The sequence below is a fragment of the Xiphophorus hellerii genome, chromosome 22, assembly GCF_003331165.1.
Source record: "Xiphophorus hellerii strain 12219 chromosome 22, Xiphophorus_hellerii-4.1, whole genome shotgun sequence".
Taxonomy (NCBI): Eukaryota; Metazoa; Chordata; class Actinopteri; order Cyprinodontiformes; family Poeciliidae; genus Xiphophorus; species Xiphophorus hellerii.
This window is the reverse complement of record NC_045693.1, coordinates 8,765,470-8,787,269: the sequence shown is the minus strand read 5'-3', so window position 1 is coordinate 8,787,269 and position 21,800 is coordinate 8,765,470. Positions and strand designations below refer to the sequence as shown.

General features: G+C 39.7%; 1 protein-coding gene across 6 annotated transcripts in view; it reads right to left on the bottom strand.

Annotated features, from left to right (window-relative positions):
* LOC116713200 (signal-induced proliferation-associated 1-like protein 2) overlaps nucleotides 1-20,828 on the bottom strand; it is a 116,401-nt gene extending 95,573 nt beyond the window's left edge. For 2 of the 6 annotated variants that reach the window (XM_032553271.1, XM_032553272.1), the window contains exon 1: nucleotides 20,601-20,826. The gene's annotated coding sequence lies outside the window, so the exon portion shown is untranslated. Of the gene's footprint in view, nucleotides 1-20,600 lie in introns of all 6 variants that reach the window. The other 4 variants (XM_032553274.1, XM_032553276.1, XM_032553273.1 and 1 more) reach the window with 3 other exon arrangements.
* Between the last annotated feature and the right edge of the window lie 972 nt (nucleotides 20,829-21,800).

Sequence of the window (21,800 nt, the reverse complement as noted above, 5' to 3'; positions counted from 1 at the left end):
CAGCCTACACATATGTGCAGAGAAGGCCTGTGGAGAAGAGCTCGTTTGCACACGAACGACCAGTTTTGCTGGGTAATTTACATACCGAAGGTAGTCATTACACAAACGGATCCACATGCAAAGCAATACATGTTTGCAAGAAAAACATTTTAATTTTGGTAACTGGAGAAACAGATTTTATTGATCTAAATAAACAGGATCACTGCCAGGGATTCATCTAATGATAATTAAACCTCTCCAGGAATAAAAGAAAGGAACAGAGGCACAACTTAACTGAAGAAACTTCAGTTAAATTCATTAATTGAGATTATTTGCTGTTGACATTTGGAAACAAGAAAGAAGATCTCAGCTGAGATAGAATATTGGGACAAAAAAACGATAAATAGCGGTGAGATTTACAAAGAAACTCATGGATTGTAATTAAAAAGAAACTCAGAACTCTAATATATCTTCCTCATTTGCAAGCCTACAAGCTAACAGGTTGAAATCCAAATTATAAAAGAAAAGCAAAGTTTGGACAAAAGCTGCAAAACTCTGATTAGTGGATCCGTACAGTGTGTCACTCTGCAGTCTCTGTTAATCAAACAACCCTCAGGGTGACTGTCACTCTGCACCCACTCCGAAAAGACAAGTATACCCAGCGTGGCAGTGTGGAAACTACTGAACCTTCCTGCATGATTACAGCAACCAGTTGAAACAGCATAATGTGGGAAGCAACAAAGGCATGGCGCCTGATTGCTTCCACCAGGGGAACATGTAATAATGCAGAAAGGACGCAGGGCACCGGCATCGCCTCAGATTGTACTCTTTTTTTCTGGAGGGTGTGACGATAGGCAGGCCTGTGATACATTTGCTGTCTGATATTTTTAGTCCTGCTGATAACAGCGTGCTTTGGTAGTACAAGTTATGCTGAGTGGAACAGGAGCAGGCATTTAGGGAAATGGCCTTCCCCTCCTACGGAGAGGAAAACAGGAATAACAGCTGGGTGACAGCAGGAGTCTCCGAACATCTCCCCTCCTCTCAGTTTGTCCTGAATCTGTTGTCTAAATCTATCAGAGAGCCGGATAGCTACGCTGCCTCTTCTATCCATCACTTCCACTTCATATTTCCGACAGAGGGGGAGAGTAAACGAGAAGGGGTTAATGGGCACATGAGTTGGGGGGGCTGGAGGAGGAGAGTAAACAGCGGCTTCATTCGCATCTCTCTCCGATGTTGCTAGGCAACTTTTTTCTGCATATGACAGCCCTGAGTGACAGCAGACCTCCCTTATGAACAAAGATGGAAAGTTGAGGGAGGGAGAGCAGATATGTGCGGTGATCGGGTGAATTCACAGAGAGACACATTGTTGCTCCTGGCAGTTCAAGGCAATCTAACCATAATAAAGGAATGAGAAATGGACTAAATCAGCAGCCATGAAGACAAGATGTATATCAGAGAGATTTTAGCTCCCGAAGAAAAAGACAAATCAGACACACAAGCTTATATTTTGTTCAGTTTGAAATCACTTGATGCTTTTCCCCTTTGGGCCGCTAAATGATTCACATGAAAGGAAGTGGTGAATATTCCTGGTTGACCTAGTCATAAGGCACAGACACAGCAGCCAGTTAGAATAAATATTGCATTATTTCATTGCATCACAAGTCTGGAAAATAAAAAAACCACAGCAACTTATATTCTAAGAAGAGAACCAAGACACGTTTCAACTCCTTTTGGGGAAGTCCAAGGCATTGTAGCCTCAGAAAAGAAAATATAAATCCTCCAATGGATCCTCACTCAGCTTCTGGGTCCAAAAAATGATAACAGGAGGTGCAGAAACATCTTGATCAGATGGTTAAAACGCCACAGCTGACTCTATTCGATCTGGAGAAGAAGCAGCTGGAGACAAAGCTCTCCCTGGTGATGGAGCTTCTTTCTCCATCTTTGGAAGGTAGCCCATCTGCACCAAGGATGAAGCTGCTTCCATCAGAGATCTTCTTCCTTCTATAATGATCCATATTTCATGACAGAACCCAAGAGCTTTGGCTTTTAGCTCAACTCTTCCTTCAACAACATAGACCAGAGCTTTGTTCACTCTAATCCAGACAAGTCAGGCTGTCAATAGAGCTGATACTCCATCCCACCATGACATTTGAATTTTGCTAAAGTTTTTCATTGCTAGCAAACAACTGAGTAGAATTTCCAAGACAATCCTGAGCCATTTCTATCTACAAATTAAACTAAAAAGGCTATCATGATCAAGTACTTGTGTCATCGATGCATCAATTGCATTTTTTGGAAATTGCACGCACTATAAATAAAAAATGATTAATTACAGACCTGAGAGAGTTATGGGAAGATTAGGAGTGTGCTGGAAGCCATTTATTTTAAAGATTTTCTACTTATGTTTGCAGAGGAAGCATCAACAGGAAAGATGACCCTTGTAACTATTTGGTTAATAGGCAAATGGGGACAGTTGAAAGCATTTTCTGTGGACAGAATACAGCGGCAGATGTGTGCACCACAGTTGGCAAGAGAAATTGAAGCAAAACAAGCAATGTAACAAGATTTAAATCTCTTCATGCATTGACCCTGTTGGCACGCCGTTAGTATTTGCTACAAATACAAGATTAAAACATGTAAGATAAGCCAAAGATAAAAACAAAAAAATACAACAACAGAAAGATTATTTTTTGAGGGGTATCCAGGGCCATCTGGAATCTCTGTTCCAGAAGAGCAGAGTTGTTCTGTAATTAATAAACTTCTCCAAAGGGACGGGTTTATTAAGTGAGAGCTGGTCTTACTCTCCACAGGCTGCATATCAAGACCCTAGAAAAGAATGGGTCTGATGGCATTCCTGAGAACTAGGCGGCTGTGGTTAGCAAAGCAGCTGGCATCTGTTTTACGGAGTCACTTTCAAAGCTTTTTCCCTACCAGTGGCATCAAAAACATCTGTTTCCAGGCCAGCCACCCACATGCGAGATAGCCTCATGCTTGCAGGATGGCCCGCAGATGCAGGCAACAACAGTCATGCTAATGTACATGTAAAAAGCCCAGACAACCACAAAGTGACAGTTAAGTCAACATTACACCAAGAGTCACACGGGGGAGGCAGGATAGAATATCTAACATAAATACATAAAGGAGGCTGTAGAGAAAGGTAAAAACAGTGGAAAAGTCTAAATGAGAAGCAAAAGTTTCCGTGCCTCTTCACAATTTGTCAAGACAAAACAAACTTTCGCTGTTTATTGGGAGTTTATTAGATAAACCTTCACACAAGGAAGGTTTTCATGGCTTTCATTGTTCTAAACAAGTGTGGTGTGCATTTCTCTACACATTTTAGAACAACCATTCATTGCAGTTTTAGCTGCAAGTTGTGTGAAGCACGCTCCAACTAGTGTTGAGTCTTCAGACATTGAAAGTTTTTCCCATTCTTCTAAGACAAACTTATTCCAAGTGGATGGAGAGAGTCTGAACATTCATTTTCAAGTCTTGTCTTGACTTTTACTGGGCCATCTTACCAAATGAAAATGTTTTGACCTAGAGTAAGTGTTGGTAGCACTGTTGCCTTGCAGCAAGAAGGTTCTGGGTTCGATTTCCAGCCCGGGGTCTTTCTGCATGGAGTTTGCATGTTCTCCCTGTGCTTGCGTGGGTTCTCTCTGGGTACTCCGGCTTCCTCCCACAGTCCAAAAACATAACTGTTAGGTTATTTGGTTTCGCTAACTTCTCCATAGGTGTTTGTGCATGGTTGTTTGTCTTGTCTGTCTCTGTGTTGCCCTGTAACAGACTGGCGACCTCTCGCCCGAAATGTTTGCTGGAGATAAGCATCAGCACCCCTCCCTACCCCATTAGGGACAAAGGTGTACAGAAAATGGATGGATGGATGGATCTGACATATCCGATCCTTGTCCTGTTGGATCATAAACTTCCATCACGGCTTCAAATCTTTCAAAGCTTCTAGCAGGTTCTTTTTCCAGGATTGCTCTCCTTACTTTCAGTGTTAGTTTAAGTGGATGCCCATCTTTTGTTTGGTTTTCAATTGTGCCATAGTCTTGCCATTACATTCAAATTAGTTGTTATAACATAAATACATTTGCAAGTAGTGATTCTAAGAGTGCATTTCCTTGCGTTGTTGAAGAAGGTGCAGAAGAATAAATTTAAACTCCATTCTGTCCAGAGTAGTCCAGTTAGTGGAGGTAATATCCAATAAGTAGGAGCAGCGCTGCTATATTGAGGCTGCTGTGCACAGGATGTATTAGATGCACTCTGGCTCGAAGCATTGTAAAACACTGAGCATCATTAAGGGGAGTGTACTTGAACACTGTCCACAGCCCCACAGAGGGGACATGTAGTGCAGAGAGTGCAGAGAGGAAGGCACTGGCAAATGGAGTTATTTTCCATTCCCTCAGCCCATTTATGGAAACATTTTGTGAGTAAGTTTCGGTTCTCACGGAGCAGGAAAAGATCCAGGGAACGCTAGAGTAAAAGTGAGAGAAATAAAGATGTGGAGTGAAAGACAGAAAGGAGAAGGGTTTGTAGAAATGCTGCTTTTAGCTTTTTCTCCTTTGGAAAAGAACGTGCTCTGTGTGTGTCCTCCTTTGTGCGGCTCTCCCCTCTGGCAAAGGCCACAAAAGCTTCCATTTATCTCTCCTGAGCATCTAGCCTTATTGAGGAAAGACCCTGAAAGGCGGCAGCCATCACATGCGCCTGGGTGACATGGCTTTTCCCTTGTTAACACTTCAGTCTTGCACCCATGGTGCATCTGACTGAACCTCCACCAGAATGAGGGATTACTCCCCCAGACAAGCTTGGAAAAAAGGAGAAGCAGTACATCTGTTCTATATATTTGCATTTCTTTGGTCAGGATCACAATGCACCACTTGACTCGAAGGAAAGAGAGCATTTTCAGTCAGGCATGAGAAACCCACCCCATCAATGAGGTCTTTTTTACACCCTTGGGTTTCTTCAGGATGCCACAAAGAGCAGTTTGCACAAAACACAATCTGTCAACTCGCAGACAGACGGGGACACTTTTTTTCTACAATTCTCACTCATCAGTTTCTATTTACTCTGTGTTATCGGCAGTAGAAAGGACCAAGTGCAACTTTAGGCCATTGCAATGTGTGCTATTCAGCAAACTGCTTCTCTAATTGCAGAGGGAGAGGAATTTCTTACATCTCTAGCATTGAGGCACAACAGCTGCAGCTGGCATGGTATGTGGTGGGTGTGTTCAAGGGAGGCGGGCAGCTAAAAGGGTGTGAAACACCAACCTCCTGCTGAGAACCACAGAGGCACGCACACCTTTGCAAAATCATGCTTTTGTGCTTTTCCTTGTATAATTTTATTGTGGTAATAACATACCAGAGCATCAGATGGAGTCTTGAGCTCTAAAGTTTGACTCCCACTTTGCTGTCACTTGTCAGCACATCCTTGATCTCTCTAATTTAGAGTGCAGACAGCTGCCAAAAGAGAAGAAGAAACATACTCGAACACATGCAGACACAAATTTCATTCAGCTAGTTAATGGGTCATCATCACAGATGTATTCGAAAGATGAAATGTTGTCCACAGACTACAAAAACAGTGGATATTCATATTGTAGCATTTGCTGTTTTTCTGCTATACCATCCCCCTTTCCTGAATGCTAAATGGAAGAAAATGTTCAGGGAAACAGGCAAAGAAGAATCAATTTCTCCCTCCAGGACCCCAGTGCACTGATCTGGCATGACGTGTAGGTCTCCTCTGACCTTTAAAACCCATCAGGACCACTGATCTGATGAGGTGCTCATATGAAAAAGAGAGGAGTAGACAAATGGATTGTGGCTGAACAGCAAAACTTCTCACTCTAACAACTGTACAGTACAGTTCTAATTGAAGACGCTGATGCTTTTCCTTCACTGGTGAAAGCACTTGCAAGCCTTTCATCATTAATATTTATGTGATCCAAAATGGCACACAAAGCGGAGCAGTTAGCTTTTTTAATGCACTGCGGCCCCAATCGAGCATAGATCAGGCGAAAGATGAGAAATGGGCGCAAGAAGGTGTCCGTCTTTAATCACAGCGTAAGCCAGGATTTACAACAGCGTCCCAGATAGGCACAGATTTCCTTATTACTCACTTCCTTATCTCTGTAATGCAGCTTTCTCTGAAGAATGTCACAAAGATGGAAACATTTGGTGAAAGTATGGCAGCTGTTTAACCTGCACTCACTGATCATCATATTAGTACCAGATATGACTTGTTTTGTCTTCAATACCGCTTTGATTCTCCACAGAAGAGGTTCAGCAAGGTTTCTGAAACATTGCTCAGGGTTTTTGGTCCATATTTACATTACACCATTTAACAGATTATGCAAATCCCCAATCAGCCTCATCCAGGATGCTCAACTGGAGTGAGATCTGTTGACTGTGTAGGTCAGTAGATCTCATCTTGTCGAGACATGGTCACCAACAATAAATATGTAGGTTGTGAAGGTTAGATGTTACATATTTAGTATTGAGGAGTCCAGGGTTTCCCCCAGTTTATTATAAGACTGGAGGGCCTCCAGGCTTTACTTGTGCCCCCACCAGGTTTAAAATTGCTTATTTATTGAATTTTTTTTTTATGTTTGCATTTTTTAAGACTTTATAATGAGTCTTCAGATATTAATCTTTCAATAACACAGAATTATTAAGTGATATTTTCAAATTTCCTGTCAACTTTAAACATTTTTTAACTCAAAAACACGGCAGGCCCCTGGATGAATGACTGCCGAGCGCCCCTACCACCAGGCTCAGCGGGTTTTATGGGGAAAACCTTGAGAGCCTAAAGTAAGCCAAGAAAATATTTCCCACACCACCTCGACCACCAGTCCATGGAAATGCTTTTGTTTGTACCAAATTCTGGCGATACCATCCAAATGTCACAGCTAAACCTGAAACTCACCTGACCAGGTGACGTTATTACAATCTGCTACCGTAGAGTTTTGTGTGAATTTTCTGTTTTGGCAGGAGTGGCAGCTGGTGTGTGTTTTTTTTTTTACTCATGTAGACAATCTGCTTTGATGTTTGACATCCTAAGAGATGGTTTATATAGGCCTGTCACGATAAATTGTCCCAGAACTTAAACGATAAGGTTGTTTTGAGAAAATTTTCAAGTAATATCATAGTAATAGTTAACATAAAAATGCAACAACACATTCTCAAAGTTCAATAAACTTTAAATTCTAATGAACAATTAAACACTAGAGCTGAAAGACATTTTGAATATCCAAAATAAATATAGAAAACAACAGAAACAATACGTAAAATAAATTATGAAGTCTCAAAACAAAATTATCTTTCAAAAATAGGAAAGTTGAGACAAAAAACCAGACTTATGACTTTTATCAGTCAGTTTTTGGTAAAAAGAGAGAAAAACAATAAATCAAGCAAATGAAAATTATTGAGTTTATTGTAATTTATTATGGGTATAATTGATTTATTGTTTTTGTGTGACAGGTCTAAGTTTATCTTCAGACATTTCAACAGTTAATAAAGCCACTGTTGCTTTTCGTTAATCCCAAACAAGACATCCTCCTTTGATACAAGACTTCAACAAGTCATTTTTGTCCACATAACAACCACTCACTTGATATTTTTGCAGACATCGTAGATCATAACTAAAATCCTCAAATCGCCCAATGTTTAAGTTCCTAAATGCATCAAGTTGCTGCCGTTTGAACGGACAGAGAGAGTTACTAAACATGTCTGGTGCGTGTAAGTGAAAAAAATAATGCTTTCCTTTTTGTTTTCTTCATATCCAGCATTATCATCAATTCAGAAAGCGTTTTATCACCGGCCACTGCTGAAACATCAGAGATAAACAAGATAAACGAAAACATGAAAATAAAGTGGCACAAGATGAATGATTCATTAGAAGCTCCTCTATCAATATGTCTGTATCAACACAAGCTTCCTTAAAGTGTCTGGTTTATTTTTACTGTACTACTTTTGATTAGCAATGAGATGGATGAATTCCAATCATTACTGCCATCCCTGAGAAACCACACAGAGTTCAGCTATTTAATATTAAATCAATAATAAACCCAGTCCATTATGAGACACCAGGGACAACAAAGCATGGCTGCATCAGATCCATTTTCAGAATCTTTTCCAAGAAATATCACAGAGATTTTTGTGTATACACTCAATAATCACACCAGCTACAAACTGGCAGCAGGAAATGTAAGATTTTTCATCACCGAATGCCAGACCCACACATCTTTTCTTGGATAATTAGGCTTAATGACAGGAAATAATTAAATGACCCCAGAAAATGGAAAATGTCACCAACTGAGACATTGGATCATGGGCGACCTGATGACCACATGGTGCTACAGAGTAGCACCATGCAAAATGGAGACTGCTTAAAGTTGCCACACAAAGTTTCTTTTCCATAGAGAAAACATGAATATACATTTACACTGTTTGGTGAAAATCAGAGACTAGCTTTGCTTTTGACTCAATACTAAGGTAAAGGTTGATCAACAAAGTTGATTCTGGCAAAAAAGAAAAACATTTTTGTCCGACAACAACAATTTCTAGAGCAATTTGCTTTTTGTATCTGGACAGTTGTTGGTCATTTTCATCCATGCCATTTTTTTCTTTCCATTTGTCCATGACATTTGCAGATTAGAAAGAAAAATTAACAATTATGTAGCCTTAATAGTCACAACACAATATTTGATTAGGTGTTATATTTTCAGGAGTTCACGCTTTGCATATTGTGGACATATTTGACCATTTGAATGAACTTTGACCCTTCCAAACCGAACGTATTGGCGACGATCCAGTCAAATTTGCAGTACCGTAATTCTGCCACACTTTGCGCCGTTTGAAAAATTCCAATGGTTTCTGAAAGGGGAGACATTGCGCTTTCCAGCCGATATCAAGTTATTACGGTAATTTCACCCCTGCCGTAGCAGGGAGTGAAATTAATCTGATGAAACAATCCTTTAATAGACCGTAAATTGTGAAAATAACTTGCTAGATATTGAAAGTTCCAATTGTTATGGATAAATGGGCAGATATATATTTACTCACAGGACTTTTAAAGAACTGCGTACAATTAAAATAAGAGAAAAATATCCAGGTCTTAAGGGGTTAATGTCCACACCTGATACATGTTTTAGTAGCTAACATACTAACGCTTACTGAGACATTGTGCAATGGTTCAAAAAGAGAATAATTAAGGAAAATTTGGGTTAATCTGAATTGATCATGGAAATTTTCAACAACAACAGTATCACAATGACAAACCTTCCTGATATCTTGCAGTTTTAACTGAGTACTTTAACAAAAATAAGTGGCACCATTTATTAGCAACAGCATTAATTTAGTTCTTCATTTAAAAATAAATGTATGTAAAGATAAAGTTCAGGGACTGATATACTGATATAGGTAGTGGATTTACACAGACAAGTATGTATGCAGTAATAATCTGTTGTTTATCTGATGTTTACACAGTTCAGCTAAAAAAATACAATGAACTGGGGAAGAAATACAGTTCAATATATTTACATTTGTCAACATGCTGAAAGATTACATTAACCTTTGACCCTTTGTGTTTGCACGTTTACTCTAAACCTTTAAATCAGATGAGAACAGTGTAATTATACAGCTGCTGCAGCACCTGGCTGACTGTCCTGCTGCTGTGTGTTGTGTTTTGGCCCGGACCCTTGCAGCCCAGCGCTGCTGAACTGTATATGGCCTCACAGTCCTGTTTACATTTCGAAGAGCTTCCAAGGCTTCCAGTAAACACGACCTGGGGTAGGTGAGCAATGAATGGATGCAGTGTAGCTGCTGGGCATTGTAATATTTGGATACACAATGATCTCTAGTTGGGAAAGTGAACATAGTGTCTGGGACTCTGTTTGACTTATTCTGTTATGTAATCTCCTTTTCTCTTGCTGCTTCGTCTTTTAAGGCAGCAAACTCACTTACAGGCTGGCATTCAGCTCTTCCCCTCCAGCTCTGGATCCCACATCATCTCACCCCCTGTGGCTAACTTCCAAACAACTGCAGCAGCTTTGAAAACACTTTATCCTGAGGGGAGGAGGGGAGCGGTCGACCTCTTCCACATTGACAGACTCTCTGATTACGGAAATAGGAGGAAAAAAGAAACCCAAAATCAGGCCACAGCCAGTCCAGATCATTATCCTCCGTCAACATCATTTACAAACGACGTAGAATGATGTTGTAAAATAAGGCATAGTGAAACTGAATACTACTCTGGCTTTGAGTTAGTTCTGCTTGGCTGGGCTGGCGCTCCTTAAACACATCATACGGCTGCAGCAGTCATAAGTATAAGGAAAAGGCCAGAGAGACTGGCAGCCATGCATAGTTCAGCTCCTTTCTGCTTTACCTATCCCCTCTACTTTGCGTAAAAGGGTTTCCCCGTACACAGTGAATGCAGCATCTCAGGCTTGTCTAAAATATTCACAGACTACTGTGTCTCTGCAACAAGAAAAAGCCACAGGCAGCGTTGCACACAGACATTTTTGTGCTGCAGTAAGTGGTTAAAACGCTACACAGCGAAGCCCTGAGTTAGTCATATGTATGATTCAAACGTCCTTTGTGAACTGAAACAACAAGAGGTGGAATGTTTGTTTTTAATGATAGCAAGGCTATACAATGATCATAGTGCCAACACAAACTGGCCCTGACCTAAAGGTTTATGACAGAAACTCTGGAAGGAGATGCAAAAGCTCCAGCTGGTCAGAACTAACAACAGTTCATGACAGAAATAGTGCGACATGTTTTAATGCACCACTGCATTCGGCTCCATCATTTCGGTTCCAACAAAGCTGAACTCGTTGAGTCCCTTTGTTTGTTTTGCAGCTTTGTGTCTCTGTCAACTCCAATGTGATCCCAGTGTTAATATAAAACAAGGTCAATTTAACCCAGCTAGAAGTTTGCTAAACTACCTGCTGTTATTCTCATCCAATTACTGTTGGAGGTCAGAAATAAACAACTGCTTCAGAGGCAACCGAAGAAGGACTGAAGAAGGATGTAACCTGAATGAGTTTCCTTCAATCTGTCAGAACGGCTGTGTTTGGCAATTTTTCAGTCTTTGATAGAAATAAAAATAGCTTTTGATGAAGTATTGAAGATAATACATGTGTCGTTATAGAGGAAAAGTTGCATGACCAACCATCAAAACAGAGGGTAATAAAAAAATATCATTAAATATAAATTAGATGTGATATTTATGCGTTGCTATGTGCATTTCTTTAAATAATTTATGAAATTACTAAAAATCAACATGTTTAAAATATGTCTGCAAATATTTTCATCTGTATTTACAAAATTAAAATACAAAGTTATGAATTAATAATAGTAGGGCTGTACGACTGAACAGGCATATTTAACTGTGAAAAAAATAAGTTTGGTCTCATTTGTTATAAGCTGTGACAGTTATAAATGTGAAAATTTGTATACATTTTATATTTTTTGTATTCTATTATCAGTGTTTATTTTTGCATAACATTTGAATGAATATGTTTTCAGCTATTCAAAGATTCAATTCCCTGTTGAGTGTAAATTCAAACTCAAGTTATTCAAACCATCAAATATTTTGATGCAATTTCGGCGCCAGCCAAAAAAAAAAAAAACAATTGGTATTTTTAATTATTATTTATAGGTATGAAATGAACAGAAAAGTATAATAAACTGAAACCAACTGGTTGGGCTAACACGCTGATGACAAGCTGGTGGGTTAAGTTCAAATTCAAAGCAGTAATGGAAGAAATGGAGACTACACCACTACCGCAATTGGTTACCATGGAAACTGAACACAGGCGATTTGATTAGAAATTGCCAACCAAGGATTTTTTAAATCAACTCCCACTGCAGCTTGAATGTAGAGACATGTGACAGGTGATTCTCCAAACAACTGATTATTTGGAGGCAAAAATAAAACCAAAATTAAAGTATAACTAAATTCACAATACTACTTTATTACCCACTCAGGTAAAATGAAATTTAATATCCATGAAATTGTCAATTATTTAGCATTTTATTGGCACCATCCTAGTACATTTTTATTTCTAAATACGTCTAAAATTAAACAAAAAGCAAAACATTTAATAATTGGGTATAATTGGGTAGACAGTATTATATGTCATACAACAATAAAGCTGTTTCACTGGAAAAGTGTCATAATTAACGTGTAATTGGTTAAAAAGGCCAAACAATTAATCAAATCTGAATATTACATTGGACCACATTACTTTGAACTCTACAGGAAAACCCCCAACAAAAACAAAGAAAGCAACCTGTTATAGTGAGTGAGATTCCCAGCACAACTAAACTAATTATCATTTGATTTATGGACCAAAGTGAACACAACCTAGAATAGCTCACCATAGACAATGACAGACTACAGGCCATAGCGACAGTTTCTCATTTGTCTCATGTCAGTGAGCTGGCAACATGAAAGGAACCAGCAAAGAAAAACAGACACTCTCTCACAATTGATAAATGTCTGTTTGGGAGAAAGTTCCTCCCTGCGAAAAAGGCTGAAACTGAGAAATCTCTCAAATTTCACAGCGGGAACAAAGCAAAACATGACCACTTACAAAAAACAAAGGGAAAAAACTGAAATCACATAAAGCTTCACGTTGTAATATACTTCTCATTTTAGTTTGACGTTTACAGAAGAAATTCTGACACTTATAGCCAATTTAACCTCAGTTGTTTTTTAAAACTGGGTTATCTCAAAGAAAAAGCCAACAGTTTAACCCCTCAATGTCCACTAATCCAAATTTCAGTTCAACAGCATTATGGTGAGGTTAAGTGAAGGATATGGGCCCAGCAGAGATGCTTCGGTGACTCACCAACCACATTAAAGATCTGCATCTGTCACGGCTCTGCTCCATATGAGTTGTTTATTACAATTATCCCCCATTTGGACCCAAGTTGGTGTACTTTCAACACTCTGAGGAAACTCATCCCATGGATATTAGGATCGATCTGACAGCGAGTGGGCGAAGATTCCTGATTTTTATACAACTTTTGACTTTAACTTATGAGGCTAATAGGATATGACTGTACTTTCTATTTTAAAAGTGCCTCCAAATGTAATGTGGTAAGGACTAAGTTTGGGTTAAAAATGGGAGAATTATCCAATCTACCAACCTGTGAATATAATTTGTGTCCCTGAGTCCATTTAGCTTTTATGGAGCGTTCACACCAAACACGTTACGCGCGTCAAAAACACGTCCGACGCATGTGCACTTTGAATGAAGACGCTTGACATTTTGCGTACCAAACGAGTTGCAAACGTCAGGCACATCTGCTTTACATTCAAAATCTATGTGGAGGTGCGTCAAGGGCCCATCGCGGCGCATTTCGTGCGTCTAGGACGGCACGATTTGAAGCATTTGATTCGCCTCCACATAGAATTTGAAGGTGAACCAGACGTGCAAAGCGCTAGGTGTAAAGCAAAATATCAAGTATCTGCATTCAAAGTGCACACGCATCAAACTTGAAACGTCAGATGCGTTTTGGTGTGAACGCACCTTATGTGGAGGCGAGTCAGATGCGTCAAAATTGCATTGTCAGATGCGTCAAAATTGTAGCCATTGCATTGTTTTCTGTTGTCGGCTTATTTGTCGGATATGTCGGACGCTCAAAATGTTCCAAAAGTGTCAAATCACGCTGCGCTAGATGCGCAAAACATGCTGTGATGGGCTGTCAACAAACCTCGACATAGACTTTGAATATAAACCAGACGCGCAAAACACTTTAGGTATGAACACACCATTAGTGATAGCCTTTTCCTATGTTGGCTGAACATTTCCCAATTCCATTGCAGCTAAAATGGAAACTGTTATTGTAAATTTAAGTAGATAGATTAAAAAGATCTTGGTGTAGCACATGCATGTCCAGTTATTCAATAACCAATTAACTATTGAACAGAGTACTCCATTACTCAAATATTTAGCAGCTGCAGACTATTAGAAACCTAAATGAATGAATAGCAATGAATCATGTAGTTCTTTTACTTTCTGATACGCTTAAAGTCATTTGATCTACAAAACAACCTCTAACACATTTTAAGTCTTTTTGGGTAAGGAAGGTTCAGAGAAAGAACACAATAAAAACCTCATAAAAGACTAAAAGGAACACCAAATACAGTGACAGAGCAAAATTAAGTGGCTAAAAGGAACTGAGGGATTCTTGGGCAATTGTTTGGATGAAAATTTTAAAAGCAGAGTTGAGTTGATTGAGCTTTTGCAGATGAATCAAATCACTTTCAGATGAAAACCTGAAAGGAAAATTGACCAAAAGAGGCATGTACCGAGGGAGTTCAGGAGATTAATAAAAGTGCTGGAACATGAACTTCATTGAGTGTCACTGGTGTTAAGTAGTGATTGTCACTATTAAATAGATCTGTAGTCACAATATGGAGCAACTTATTAGACGAGGTGAAGCTATTGTGGCAGTTTACCTTGACAAGAAATATTGTGGTTTTATTTTAAATTCTGAGAAACCCTCAGCAAAGTAAAAAAATCAGCAAGGTTGACCGAAGTTTTTTTAAAGGAAAAAGGGGTTTTACTGATTCCTAACCAGGTGGTCATAATGCTGTAGGTGTTTTAGCCATAAGGGCATGCGGCCCATCATCAGTCCATTTATCTCTTCAAACAGGCCCTTTCTTTCTCGCTACAGTAGGAAGAAGGTATGCACATCGGCACTAAATCAAATCCCTACTTATCTCCCATTGGAGGCCGGACATGGCCTACAGAGGTCAGTCATGCCAACGGCGTGGGTCTGGTGAGAGGAGCACAGACCGCGTTAACCACATGGGTCACCGCTGGTCCTTGGATTCAGTGGCCGTGGGGTTAATGACTGACCAGCTCTTATTCCCTTCACTGACAGACATGTAGACAAAACACGTGGGGTGGGTCAGCAACTTTTGGAGGCCTTTTCTCCAGCATTCCAAATACAGACACTAATGAGTTCCTGGGGGAACCCAGGGTGCAGACATAATTCATCTTTGAGAGAGACGTTTTCCAATATGGCCGACTAGCAGATACCCATAATGTATGAGCATGATGTCTTTTTGGAGGGGTGTTGTTACATTATTGCAATGAGTGATCCTTCCCAGCTCACTACTTTACTGGAGGCATTTGTAATGTTTTGCTTTGATATATTAAACTATAAATAATACAAATTTGCTATTTACAACGGTGAATGAAAGTTAGCAAAACTCAACAGATCTTCATTCTTAAATTTCCCAGTATTTATAATAATCATTTGTGAACCACAAAGACTTGCGATTGTGTCAGAAGACCACAGTGGCAATAACTTTCTTTTCTGGAAAAAAAGGTAGAAAATACACTAGCAAATATGGGTTAACTTTCTGAACATCACAGGAATACATTGAGGATCGTATGTAGCTCTAACAGTCAGTCATATGGAGCTTAGCCCAGAAAACTGGTGTCGAGTCAATAGGTCATATTCAACAGGAAGGTTTAAACTGACTTAAGCTGCATATCATGATGCTTTCATGACACAAAACACAATCCTGATGCCCAAGTGTAAAATACAACAGGAGAGCTGAAAGCTTTAACCCCTGTAGCTTTAATAAAGATATATCCACATATTTTCCAAGTCTTTTTGGGTTTTATTTTTTCACTTAGTGATTTACAGAAGGCTCTAAAAAGTGTGCAAACCTCTGCTAAAAGCTAAGGTTTTGGTGACATAAAGTATGTCACTTGTATAGCAGTTTATTTGGTCCAGAGGACTCCAAAGCGCTTTTCACTACATTCAGGCATTCACCCATTCATATGCCGATGGGAAGATGCTGTGAAATTCTACTCACAAACACATATTTCCAGGATTTATATAAAAGATAAAATAACATTGTTGCAACATTTCAATTAAAAGTCTGGTGAAGCTGAATTTTAGGTATTGTTACACCACCAATAACCACTTGTCTAGAGAGACCAAGCATTGCTAAAGTCTCTCTAGACAGTCTACATGCAGCAGAAGATCATTAAAAAGAATGGTAGAAAAGATAAAAGGAGTTAACCAGGATGAGGTACATGCTTACTATCAAAGTTGTAGAAACAGCTGAAATCTACTTGCAAAACTAGAACAGCAAACAGATGCTGAAAAGAAGTCCCCAAACACCATGTAAAGCACCAGAAGCGCTATGTTTTTTAAATTCATCGTCCATCTGTTCCTGCTCCACTCGATCTCCTCGAACACATCTATAACAAACACGCAGCTTCTGAACACAAATTACTAAGCAAGCAATGAGGCACAGCAGAGCAGAACACATATTCTCAAGAAACACACCGCAGGCTGTAAGACCTCAATGGGTCTATAGCGTAATGAGTGGATAGATGGTACCAGAGATAAAGGAATCATTTGGCTTTTTCTTTGTTTTGATTTGGTGAGGTGAACAGTGACATATGCAACCCTTGAGCAAAAATATATGCTGAATAATCTTTAGGTATCCACCAAAACCTAATATGAGATCACCATAAGCTTTTGGTAGTTTATTTTGCATTCTTCAATGAGTCACATGTAGGATATTAAAAGACACCGTCAGCATTGTTGCGGTGAATAGTTTTGGTGTTTCATTATCAAGCTTATTTTGCACATCAATAACTCCTCATCCTACATACATCTCTTGTGAGCTCTCCCCAAGACATCACTCTTTAAATCATCTAAATGACTTCATCTTTGCTTTCCCTAACAGGGATAAATGGGCTTAAATCCTTCTATAAATCCAGACAGCAATCAAAACAAAGGCTGATAAAATGACCAGAAGAAAAACTGTCTGTCCAAACAGCAGCAGGCAGCATGTGACCCCCCCTGTCCGCTGGTTGGTTGGTTTTGATGCAACAGGATTTGGTTGGAGGAGGTAGAAGAGGGGGGTGGTCTATTGTGGCTGTCTGCTCACCAGACACTCACAGCCAGTCAGCTGGCACACACCAGACCAGGTTCGCCTGATCCTCGTCACATGCATGGGATGTGGGATCTGTCAGAAATTCGCCTGCCACATGCTTTGGCTGGCTTCCCTGGTCTATAATGACATTAAAAAAACGCAACACCCCTGTGGTCCGAACCCTGGACCTTTAACGGCTTTTTTCCGATTTAGCCCAAAATCATAACTAGTCATCCCAGCAGCAGGAAAGCACCGTGAGAATACACACAAACAGGAGGGAAGCCAGAACAATAAAATCGGCCACAAGCTTAAGTAATCTGTGTATGGTAGTAACACATTTCACAACCACCTCTTTCTCCCAAACCAAAGATAGAAGCTGTAACTCTAGCAGGGCGTCTCCAAGGCCACAAACCAGGAGACACCCTAAGCAGCTCAGCAATGATAACAACTGGATATGGCCTGCAGGCTTGTCCCGGGAAGCCGTTTCTGGTCCAAACCTGACAGGTGGCTTATTGTTCAGCTGAGAACACACTGTGCACATTATTTATTTCTGAAGACATATCTGTCTGCCTCAATTGCCCATTGTCTAGTTCGTGATGAAGAAGGTGTTATTAGAAATAGATGAAAACATATTTCTTCTTCAAAGCCCCCTGTGCACCTTGCTAATGGCAAAATGCAGAAAATCTCTATTGAGGCGAAGACTGAAAGACCTAACCATGTCACTGCCATTACCGAGGCTGCTGAGTAAGTCTCTCTCTAGCTTCTGCCAGCTAGAGAGATGGGTTTCCTGAATCTGCATTTTTTATTCCACATTGCACAAACTCTTGTCTTTATTATTTTATTTTCTTGAACCAATTCCACAGTGGATACCTCTGGTAAAGAGGCATATCAGGAAGCACTTTGGCGTCTCTTATGTAGGATTTTACGAGACTGGATCACACATTGCTGTGGATTATTCTTCTTTGCACAGTCTCTGGCCCTGGCTCCTCCCTTATGGACTCTTTACTTAGGATCACATACAGATTTTCTATAGGATTAAGGTCTGGGGATGACTGAGATGGGTATCGAAGTGAATTATTTAGTGTCTGATGAACCATTTCTATGTTTATATGACCATATGTGTCTGATCCTTTTTCTGCTGAAAGACCTAATAATTACTCATTTTCAAATTTCCATTACGGTGCGTTCACACCAAATGAGTTGCGTGTGTAAAAATGCGCCTGATGCTTCAAGTTCAATGCATGTACACTTTGAATAAAAACCAGCATTTTGCGCGTCTGGTTTACATTCAAAGTTTATGTGGAGGCGCATTGAGGGCACGTCAGATGCGTGTGTTGGACGCATTGGATGGGGCAACTGCTCAAAACGGTTAAAATCTCGCCGCGCTACATATTCGAAACGTGCCTCCACGGCCCTCGACCCACCTCCACATAGGCTCTGAATGTAAACCAGACGTGCCTTACGCTCAAAATGCATTTGGTGCGAACGCACCATAAGAGGCCCAGCAGATTTTTATTTAAAATCTTGCATTTCAAAAGTTTATGCATTCTAGCCTTAGGAGACACATAGCATCATAGATCCACCACCGTTCTTAAAAGTATCTATAAGGGGCTTTTTCCATTTATTCATCCCATGTGGAGATTCTCATCAAACAAAAGTACAATTGCAGACAAAGACCCAGCAGAATTCAGAAAGCTACACTACAAATCAGTTATCCTATAGACCCATGGTAATCAGTCTTTGCTGCAGTTCTATGAGCTTGCTTTAGAAAACGGAACAATTCCTCCCAAAAGAAAATTCCCACCCAAGCTGTTTACTGTTCAGCTAAAAACAAGAGTTTGGAGAGTTTATTCGTTTAAGAGTATGCCGTTTTTTCAATCTTCCATTCATTTATCCTTGCAGGTTTGTCTGCAAGACAAACCTTTATGCTCACACTCATACCTAAAGACAATTTAGAGAGACCAATTAACCAAACAGTGATGCTTTAAAGCTGTGGGAGAACGCCAGAGTACCTGGAGAGATCCCACACTTACACTAAGAGAGCATCCAAGCTCCATGGAGAAAGACACCAGACTTGCAACAATGCTACCACTGAGCAGCTCCTACTGTTTTTCTGATTCCTCATATGTACATTTATACTGAGCAACTATAACAACAACATTTCCCTCAGGGACTCATAAAAGGTTCCGATTCTTATACAAACCCTCTTATTCTGATATTCCCTTCAGTGCAGTTGACAAAACACAGGCATCTAAATCCCAATTTAAAAAAACAAAACAAAACAAAATATAGGCCCAAGTACAGTGATTTAAATCAATGTGTATGTGGGTAAAGTTTCATCCACAGTAACAGCAGATTTCCTCACACCTCACTACAGATGTACTTACAGCCATTTGGGTTAACAGTCATTTGAAATATTGCCTCCCTAAGAAGCAAACTTGCGGTAGCTGGAGTTCAGCCAGTCCATTTCTAGAGTCAAAGGAAAAGAAATGTTGAACGCTATTCCAGGCTACAGAGAGGCTTTAGCGATATTAAAACACTCCTGTGCCTATACTTAACTCAGCACAGCCCCACAGAAAACTAATCTTTCCCAGACATTAAACCCTGTGAAAAATATTGCTCTCACATTGATCTGAGCTCTCCAGGAGAAATAGAGAGAGCTCTGCTAAATCAGTGCGAAAAAAAAGGGGAAATAAATCAAAGGAATGAAAATTAAGCAAAGAAATTTTAGATTAAAACTGACTGCTTTCCTCCAGATGGAGATGGGGCCTCTTTATTTCCCCTTTTATTGGGAATTTTTTTGTTAGTGTAAAGGCTAAACTTCCTGCAGGAAGACAGCAAAGGATATGGAGCTGGAAGACAAACAATATTTGACTTAATCTCCCAGAGGGGAACACCGTGCAGCGAGTCTGAGTTGAATGGGCTCCAGAAGGAGCCAGCTGTAAAGCGAGATTGTATATGAATTGTACATGCAGACTGTCGGTTTTTATTTGTGGAGAATCCAAACAAACGTGACGTTAGGGGAAAGTGTTCTTTGTCTGAACATACAGGCAAGAAATAGATAAAAACATGCAATATCCACCTAGGACAAAACCAATGCAACTACATAATCATTTTTAACAAATATATAGCAAAAACAAAATTCAGAGCAAAATTAAACACGACCTGTGTGAATGGAGATGTGGAGTTGTCTTTTTTTAGAACAAAACCAGGTGGAGAATGACGGCTTTGTTGCCCCCTACCGCTTTCATGGGAGAAATACACCAAATAAATTCATTCAAAAAAATGCTCAGGCGCGCGCAAGCACGCACACGCGCACGCTTCTGGCTCCATCAACAAATGTCAACATTTAATATAATACAATCAAGGAAATAATTTGTTCTGGCCCTTCGTATCCTTCCACGTGTCTTAATAAACCACCAAACAGAGATCAAGTTTGACTGACCTATAATAAGCCGTGCTCACAAATATACAGCTTATAGATAGACGAGAGTTTAAACATGGTGTCCGTTTGTTATTTTTGATTTTTGTCGCCAACACTACAACAGCTTCAGCGTCTCAGCGCAACTTTATCCTTTGTGTCCACCGTTACACCAGTTCCGCTGCACTCTCTTACCATTTCGCTCCTTACTTTCACCTACAGAGTCCACTTTTCCCCACTTTACTGGTGGTTTCAGAACTAGAAAAGGACAGTCAGAGCTTACCTTATAGAGTGGGCAGCGTCCTGTCTCCGTTTTTAACCCGGGTTAGTTATCCTAGAGGTGGGAGAAACCAGCAGGGGCAGCCGCAGCCGCTCCAACATCTCCCACTTTCAGTCCCAGCCTCCAGACTGAAGTAACACGGACCATAGCGATATCCATCCACTCCAGCACCTATCTCTGCGATGACAACACGCAACGAGGGGGCAAGACTCCGCCCACACCCACTTTGGGAAAAACTCATCCAGAGGTCCTCTGTGTTATTATTCTACACATATGTAGGCTGATATTGATGGGGACTAATGCCACACTTCAGACTAAATGCAAACAATAAGGCCGTCATGTAAACAAAGTAATGCTGTCTGGATGTTTGATTTTGTGTAAGCTCCACAGTGTCACCATCTGGTGAAGTGAAGGAAAGTTGCTCCAACAAACTAACCAAATAAATAGAAATCCTCATATTGCTGTTTTTGATTTGATGCAAGGACTATGTAGAAAAATGGCACATTATTTTAAAAGGATGCACAATATTGTAATATTTAAAATATTATTGAAAAGTTGATTTACTTTAGTAACTCAGTTCTCTCAGTGAACCACATTTCAGATTAATTACAAAGAGATTGATGTTTGCAAGCCTTTATTTTGTCAATTATCATGATTTTCCTGCTTATGGGTAATGAAAATATGACTTTTAATATTTGAATAAATACTACAGATGTACTTACAGCCAATAAAAAAAACTGGAAAATGAAAAGTAAGTTTAATAGATCCAAAAAGATTGTTGTGATTCAGTTCAAGAAGACATCTGGTCTTCTTCTATTGAACAGCTTTATTGAATATGCTCAACTTTACTCGTATAACTTCCCAGACATTCATTCCTTTGCATCCTTTAATTTGCAGAGATTTTGCAAAGATCAAAATAATTTCATAGCAGAAAAGTATCAGCCAGCAGAAGAATACCAAACAATGTACAGCATTATCCATACAGCAGTTGTCAATAACTGGAGAAAATATGGGATCTCGGTGACAAAATCTGTCTATAGGCTAGGTTGGAAAACAGATAATTTCTTCCAAAGGAAACATCCAGGCCTGGCAAAAATCTCCTCAAGTGCTACAGTCTGAAATAGTTCTAACATTTAAACCACACTTTCAAAAACGGTTTGCACCTAAATAATAATATGCTCACAGTAAAACATGGTAGACTTT